At 43.7% G+C, this 8,714-nt stretch overlaps 1 protein-coding gene and 1 non-coding gene across 3 annotated transcripts in view; one reads left to right on the top strand and one right to left on the bottom strand.

The window, feature by feature from the left end:
- The window catches only part of LOC139583719 (serine/threonine-protein phosphatase 2A 55 kDa regulatory subunit B beta isoform-like), a 123,028-nt gene that overhangs the window by 12,661 nt on the left and 101,653 nt on the right, over positions 1–8,714 (top strand). The gene's annotated exons all lie outside the window — the stretch shown is intronic.
- On the bottom strand, positions 2,137–2,213 carry trnaa-ugc (transfer RNA alanine (anticodon UGC)). Its single transcript has one exon. It is a non-coding gene; the product is annotated as a tRNA-Ala (tRNA).

Below are 8,714 nucleotides of genomic sequence, written 5' to 3'. Positions count from 1 at the left end.
TTCATGTGACAAAAAAAAATGTGTTCAGACTCATTATAAACCAGCTCATCACATGTACATCAGGCACCCTACAGGACTATGGGCCATTTGCATTTAATCACTCACCAAATCCTTCAGAATAAGCCTCGTTCAAAGGCTCTCGACAAAGGCTGTCCTGGAAGTATTCTCCATTTTAATTTCAGAAAGGAGTTTGTTGTGATTTCCACGGGCATATTGTGTAATAGTGTGGGTCTGGCCTGCCTCTCCCAGGGGGCTGACGTGATCACATCTAGCTTTTGTGGAACCAGGTGGTGATATCAGTTGTGTAACCCCCCCCCCAAAGGAGAGGAGTGCAGCTGGGTCATTTTGCCCATTTCAGCCTGGCTGGGAGGGAGAAGTGCAGCCCTTGAGAATTACAAGCAACACACACACACACACACACACACCACACACCACACACCACACACCACACACACACACACACACACACACACACACACACACACACACACACACACACACACACACACACACACACACACACACACACACACACACACACACACACACACACAGAGAGAGAGAGACACAGATACACACAGGCACAATGTACCCCCAGGTCTCCATCAGCAGGCAATGAGAAAAGGAGATCACTCTTGCTAAGCTCCAGTTTGCCACATCACACTGTAACTGGACCCTATAGCTTTGAGGGAGGGAAGATTTCTCTTGTGGCCATCACAGCGTATCTGGGGGACGGGGGTAATGGACACATATACCCCTCTAGTGTCGGTCATCAATAGGGCCTGAATTACTGCCAAGGTGGGAGGAATATCAAGGGATACCTGAAGCTCTCTCTGTCTCTGTCTCTCTCTCTGTCTCTCTCTGTCTCTCTCTCTCTCTCTCTCTCTCTCTCTCTCTCTCTCTCTCTCTCTTTCTCTCTCTCTCTCTCTCTCTCTCTCTCTCTCTCTCTCTCTCTGTAGGATTGATGTGGTCTGATAAAGGGGGATGGGGTGAATATTTCAGGGCCTTTGTCAATTCAGATTGCCTCAGCAGGGTGCCATCTCTCATCCTTGTTTCTAAACCCCATCTGTAGGCCTCCTCTCCCTCTCTGCCTCTCTCTCCCTCGCCGCCTCTCTTTCCCTCTCCGCCTCTCTCTCTCTCTTTGCCTCATCTCCCTCTATTGACCCCTACCAGTCCCTCTGTTGTCAGCCTGTGTGTTGCGGCCTGCTCCAATGAGCCACGATGAGCCACTCTTCAACCTCTGGCTATTGGGTGACGGTGATTTTGGCAGCTCCTCTGCCCCCTGGGGCCAACGGCACAGTCACCTCAGTTGGACATACTGTAATAGAGGGGTGAACGCCACGTAGGAGAGCTCTGCGTCACAGATTGATCTTTCGATTGGGATTTGGCCGAAGGAGACAGGGACAGGGAGGGCTGGTGCCTGGTGTTGACTGTCCCACAGAGATGAGCTGTGCGGGGCAGCATGAGGAGAAACTGTGTGTACATCCCAAATAGCACTCTATTCCCTACATAATGCACTATTTTTGAGCAGGGCCCATATGGACTCACCCAGTAGAGGACAAACTGAGCTGTCAGGAGGGATCTGATACACAGTATACGGATGTATGATCGTATATATGGTTGATACACAGTATACTGTATGTATGATCGTATATATGGTTGATACACAGTATACGGATGTATGATCGTATATATGGTTGATACACAGTATACTGTATGTATGATCGTATATATGGTTGATACACAGTATACTGTATGTATAATCGTATATATGGTTGATACACAGTATATGGATGTATGATCGTATATATTGTTGATACACAGTATACTGTATGTATGATCGTATATATGGTTGATACACAGTATACTGTATGTATGATCGTATATATGGTTGATACACAGTATACTGTATGTATGATCGTATATATGGTTGATACACAGTACACTGTATGTATGATCGTATATAGTGTGCTCTACTGTGTACTGTACTGAATTCTACTCCACTCTATTCTAGTCTACAGTACATGAAATGACTGTATTGTACTGAACTATACATTTACATTTACATTTAAGTCATTTAGCAGACGCTCTTATCCAGAGCGACTTACACATTGGAAAGTTCATACATATTCATCCTGGTCCCCCCGTGGGAATTGAACCCACAACCCTGGCGTTGCAAGCGCCATGCTCTACCAACTGAGCCACACGGGACCACTTTTCTTTACTGAACTATACTTCACTTTTCTTTAATATTCTGTACTGTACTTTACTGTGCTCTAAAGTACTGTAATATACTATACTATACTGTACTGTACTGAACTATACTCTACATTTATTTACTGTACTGTGCTGGACGTCCTGTGTCGGTCTGTGCTCAGTTGGTGAGGATGTTGGTTACAGTAAATGGAAAGTGAGGGGCTTATGGGTAGGTGTCACTAAGAGCTGTGAGAGGTGGCATTAATGAGAGAGACAGAGAGTTACAACACTGTATATAGACATAATATGACATTTGAAATGTCTTTATTCTTTTGGAACTTGTGTGAGTGTAATATTTACTGTTAGCTTTTTATTGTTTTATTTATTTGTTTATCCATTTCATTTGATTTGGCATTGTTGCCATTTTAATGCAAGTTTGCTGCTATTCTCCACATTTTTGGCATGGGGTGGAGAGAAGGTTTTGCAATTTTATAACTAATTTCATGCAATTCTACTCATTTTGGCATGGTGCAGAGAGGAAAATGAACTTTTTTACAGCTAATTTTCTGCCATTTTACAATTGTTTTTCATAGGGGGAGAGACATTTTTGCATTAATATGATATCTGAACGAGACTAAGTTACAAAATCAATGGGGGCCCCCCGGCTGGTAATTTGACCATGATAACAAGTTTAGATAGCTGGCCGCTAAACTAACTTAGCATGTTAGCTGACATGGGCTGATTGACTGACTGTTACTGACTGACATAACAAGACAAAAACTGCTGATGCACAACCACATTTTTAAATTTCACCTGCTACTATCCTACTATCCTAACAGTAAAATGAGAACCCCACTGCTAATACAGGCAGCAGCATTCCATTTAGTAGTAATAATAGTAGCATGTTTAGTCTAATATTGTCCATATTATTTATTCTATTTATCTATTCACTGTTTTACTATCCACTGTTGTCATTCTATTGCTGTTATTTCTATTATATATTTATTTTTATGATTGACTTTTTAATCACTTTTATTTATTATTTTATTACAATGTATATTGTAAACATTGTACTTTGGCAATCTTTACGCAATGTCTTTCAGGCCAATGAAACAATTTGATTTTGAATTTGAAGAGGTAGAAGTAGAGACAGCACCCTACAATCACACTACACTGTGAGAATAAGAGACAGACACACTACACTGTGGAAGAAGAGGAGACAGACACACTACACTGTGAGAATAAGAGACAGACACACTACACTGTGGAAGAAGAGGAGACAGACACACTACACTGTGGAAGAAGAGGAGACAGACACACTACACTGTGGAAGAAGAAGAGACAGACACACTACACTGTGAGAATAAGAGACAGACACACTACACTGTGGAAGAAGAGGAGACAGACACACTACACTGTGTAATAAGAAGAGACAGACACACTACACTGTGGAAGAAGAGGAGACAGACACACTACACCGTGGAGGAAGAAGAAGAGACAGACACGCTACACTGTGGAAGAAGAAGAGACAGACACGCGACACTGTGGTAGAAGAAGAGACAGACACACTACACTGTGGAGGAAGAAGAAGAGACAGACACACTACACTGTGGAAGAAGAAGAGACAGACACACTACACTGTGGAGGAAGAAGAAGAGGCAGACACACTACACTGTGGAGGAAGAAGAAGAGGCAGACACACTGTGCTGTGGAAGAAGAAGAGACAGACACTCTACACTGTGGAAGAAGAAGAGACAGACACTCTACACTGTGGAAGAAGAAGAGACAGACACGCGACACTGTGGTAGAAGAAGAGACACACACACTACACTGTGGAGGAAGAAGAAGAGGCAGACACACTACACTGTGGAGGAAGAAGAAGAGACAGACACTCTACACTGTGGAAGAAGAAGAGACAGACACGCGACACTGTGGTAGAAGAAGAGACAGACACACTACACTGTGGAAGAAGAAGAGACAGACACACTATGCTGTGGAAGAAGAAGAGACAGACACACTGTGCTGTGGAAGAAGAAGAGACAGACACACTGTGCTGTGGAAGAAGAAGAGACAGACACACTACACTGTGGAAGAAGAAGAGACAGACACACTGTGCTGTGGAAGAAGAAGAGACAGACACTCTACACTGTGGAAGAAGAAGAGACAGACACTCTACACTGTGGAAGAAGAAGAGACAGACACGCGACACTGTGGTAGAAGAAGAGACAGACACACTACACTGTGGAGGAAGAAGAAGAGACAGACACACTGTGCTGTGGAAGAAGAAGAGACAGACACCCTACACTGTGGAAGAAGAAGAGACAGACACGCGACACTGTGGTAGAAGAAGAGACAGACACACTACACTGTGGAGGAAGAAGAAGAGACAGACACACTACACTGTGGAAGAAGAAGAGACAGACACACTACACTGTGGAGGAAGAAGAAGAGGCAGACACACTACACTGTGGAGGAAGAAGAAGAGACTGACACTCTACACTGTGGAAGAAGAAGAGACAGACACGCGACACTGTGGTAGAAGAAGAGACAGACACACTACACTGTGGAGGAAGAAGAAGAGACAGACACACTACACTGTGGAGGAAGAAGAAGAGACAGACACACTGTGCTGTGGAAGAAGAAGAGACAGACACACTGTGCTGTGGAAGAAGAAGAGACAGACACACTGTGCTGTGGAAGAAGAAGAGACAGACACACTACACTGTGGAGGAAGAAGAAGAGACAGACACACTACACTGTGGAGGAAGAAGAAGAGACAGACACACTACACTGTGGAAGAAGAAGAGACAGACACACTGCTGTGGAAGAAGAAGAGACAGACACACTGTGCTGTGGAAGAAGAAGAGACAGACACACTGTGCTGTGGAAGAAGAAGAGACAGACACACTGTGCTGTGGAAGAAGAAGAGACAGACACACTACACTGTGGAGGAAGAAGAAGAGACAGACACACTACACTGTGGAGGAAGAAGAAGAGACAGACACACTACACTGTGGAAGAAGAAGAGACAGACACACTGCTGTGGGAGAAGAAGAGACAGACACACTGTGCTGTGGAAGAAGAAGAGACAGACACACTACACTGTGGAAGAAGAAGAGACAGACACACTGTGCTGTGGAAGAAGAAGAGACAGACAGGGGGAAACTGCTGTGGAAGCTTTACAAGAAGTGAGCGTTGGCTTAATGCAGGCTTGTTTACCCTTGCTTTTTTTGTCTCAGCTCCATCCGTCTCTCTCGTCGGCAGCCTGTCTGTTCCAGGTTCAAGCTCTTGTCATTTTTCAGTTGAATTTCATTTGTTTTTTCTACTTCCCATAATGTATTTAGCCTTGAGTGTTTCAGTTATTCTGGGGGAGTGAGTGATAGTCCATATCAGAGTTTTCGAATATTATTACAATACGTTCCGTTCCACAGATGATGAGCATGGGAAATGTTAGTCGGCGTAGCTAGCTATGATCAGAGAAACGTTTAATTGGTTCTCTGTTTTTTATGATAAGTCAGAATCAGACTGTGTAGTCATACATTCTGAACCCTTGTTAGTGAGGGCTACATGTCTATGAAAATGGAGTATGAGTATTTCATCTGTTTTCATCTAAGTCTGAGAAATAAAAGTAGTTAGTTCCTCGGTTACAGAAGCACCCTGATCCAATGATTACACTGCCCAAGTTTCTGAAATAACAAAGGACATTTGACAAGGTCAGATATATAGATTTTAGGAAACATAATTGTGGAAGGTTATTATCATACGTGATATAACCAGACTTGTTTTGTGTCTGTGAAAAACACAAATATCAATCAGTTGTGTATCTGGTTGTCACCTGAGCCCCAGCCCACCACTGATCTAGTTCAGCAGGCCATGCGGGCAAGTATGGGTAGCTGCAGCCCAAAATGGCAATCAGAGTATGGGCGAGTGGGTGTGTATAAAGAAGTGGGTGTGTGGAAAGAGAATCAGCTAATTGGGCAGATTTGTTGCCACTCAAAACCATTTTGCGTGGCTGATTGGGCTGTGCGACGAGTTGATAAGCCGGTGGTAATGACTAGTTCAGTTGTGCTGTGTGGAGATGCTTACCGACCTGAGGTGCTTCCCACCGGGCAGCTGTATCATGGTGTCGCCGGCGGTAGTGAACATGGAATTTTTTCCCCACCTCCCTTGATTTGATTTCAAGTAAGTTAGCAGCCTACACAGGAAACAACTAATATTGATTGTCACCTTGATACAGTACATACATACAGTCAATGGGGGAGATCATGAACGGCAGCAACAACAACACAGTGTCCTTGGCTCCCGTTTGCCAAGCACTACTGTCCCTCAACAGCGTGGGAAGTAGCTACCTAGTCGCCAATATCAGGGTCACAGTAAGCACATGCATTTCACACATACAAGTAACAGTACTTTTAGTACTTTAAATGAAAAATAAACAATCGTCAGTTTTATAACTGAAAATGTACATTTGTTTGTGTTAAAATAACAGTGAAATACAACTTAGACTCATCCTCTAACAGAAGTCAAAGTCTTGCGGTATGGTATAGTTACGTGGGAAGAATTGCAGCTCAATCAAAACCGTCTAACCTATAGCAGAGCGCTTTCGACACACCCACTCCTTTCCACACGCCCACTACTTTCCTTTCGACACACCCACTCCTTTCCACACGCCCACTACTTTCCTTTCAACACACCCACTCCTTTCCACACGCCCACTACTTTCCTTTCAACACACCCACTCCTTTCCACACACCCACTACTTTTCTTTCGACACACCCACTCCTTTCCACACGCCCACTACTTTCCTTTCAACACACTCACTCCTTTCCTTTCAACACACCCACTCCTTTCCACACGCCCACTACTTTCCTTTCAACACACCCACTCCTTTCCACACACCCACTACTTTCTTTTCGATACACCCACTCCTTTCCTCACGCCCAATACTTTCCTTTCAACACACCCACTCCTTTCCACACGCCCACTACTTTCCTTTCGACACACCCACTCCTTTCCACACGCCCACTACTTTCCTTTCAACATACCCACTCCTTTCCACACGCCCACTACTTTCCTTTCAACACACCCACTCCTTTCCACACGCCCACTACTTTCCTTTCGACACACCCACTCCTTTCCACACGCCCACTACTTTCCTTTCAACACACCCACTCCGTTCCTTTCAACACACCCACTCCTTTCCACACGCCCACTACTTTCCTTTCAACACACCCACTCCTTTCCACACACCCACTACTTTCTTTTCGATACACCCACTCCTTTCCTCACGCCCAATACTTTCCTTTCAACACACCCACTCCTTTCCACATGCCCACTACTTTCCTTTCGACACACCCACTCCTTTCCACACGTCCACTATTTTCCTTTCAACACACCCACTCCTTTCCACACGCCCACTACTTTCCTTTCAACACACCCACTCCTTTCCACACGTCCACTACTTTACTTTCAACACACCCACTCCTTTCCACACGCCCACTACTTTCCTTTCGACACACCCACTCCTTTTCACACGCCCACTACTTTTCTTTCAAAACACACCCACTCGCCCATACTCCGGTCGCCATATTGGGCTGCAGCTACCCACTTCTCCATGCGTGCAGGAACACTATTCACAGACACCAATACTCTATGGTAGTAGCCTTATATGTAATCTACAGTGCCTTCAGAAAGTATTCACACCACTTGATTTTTTCCTAATTTTGTTGTGTTACAAAGTGGGATTAAAATGGATTTAATTGTCATTTTTTGGCAACGATCTACACAAAATGCTCTGTAATGTCAAAGTGGAAGAAAAAATCTAAGTCTAAGAGCTTTGCACACCTGGATTGTACAATATTTGCCCATTATTCTTGGAAAAATTCTTCAGGCTCTGTCAAGTTAGTTGTTGATCATTGCTAAACAGCCATTTTCAAGTCTTGCCATAGTTTGTCAAGCCGATTTAAGTCAAAACTGTAATTAGGCCAATCAGGAACATTCAATGTCGTCTTGGTAAGCAACTCCATTGTATATTTGTCCTTGTGTTTTAAGTAATTGTCCTGCTGAAAGGTGAATTTGTCTGCTGGCGTCTGTTGGAAAGCAGACTGAACCAAGTTTTTCTCTAGGATATTGCCTATACCATATATTTTTATCCTAAAAACTCCCTAGTCCTTGCTGATAACAAGCATACCATAATATGATGCAGCCACCACCATGTTTGAAAATATGAAGAATGGTACTCAGTGATGTGCTGTGTTGGAATTGCCCCAATTATAACACTTTGTATTCAGGAAAAGTTTAAAGAAAAATCCATATTCTTTGCAGTTTTACTTTAGTGCATTATTGCAAACAGGATGCATGTTTTGGAATATTTGTATTCTATACAGGCTTCCTTCTTTTCACTCTGTCAATTAGGTTAGTATTGTGGAGTAACTACAATGTTGTTGATCCATCCTCTGTTATCTCCCATCACAGCGATTAAACTCTGTAACTGTATTAAAATCATCATTGGCCTCATG

The sequence above is a fragment of the Salvelinus alpinus genome, chromosome 1 (genome assembly GCF_045679555.1).
Source record: "Salvelinus alpinus chromosome 1, SLU_Salpinus.1, whole genome shotgun sequence".
Lineage (NCBI taxonomy): Eukaryota > Metazoa > Chordata > Actinopteri > Salmoniformes > Salmonidae > Salvelinus > Salvelinus alpinus.
Note: the sequence above shows the minus strand (reverse complement) of the source record. Positions and strands in the feature narration are given on the sequence as shown.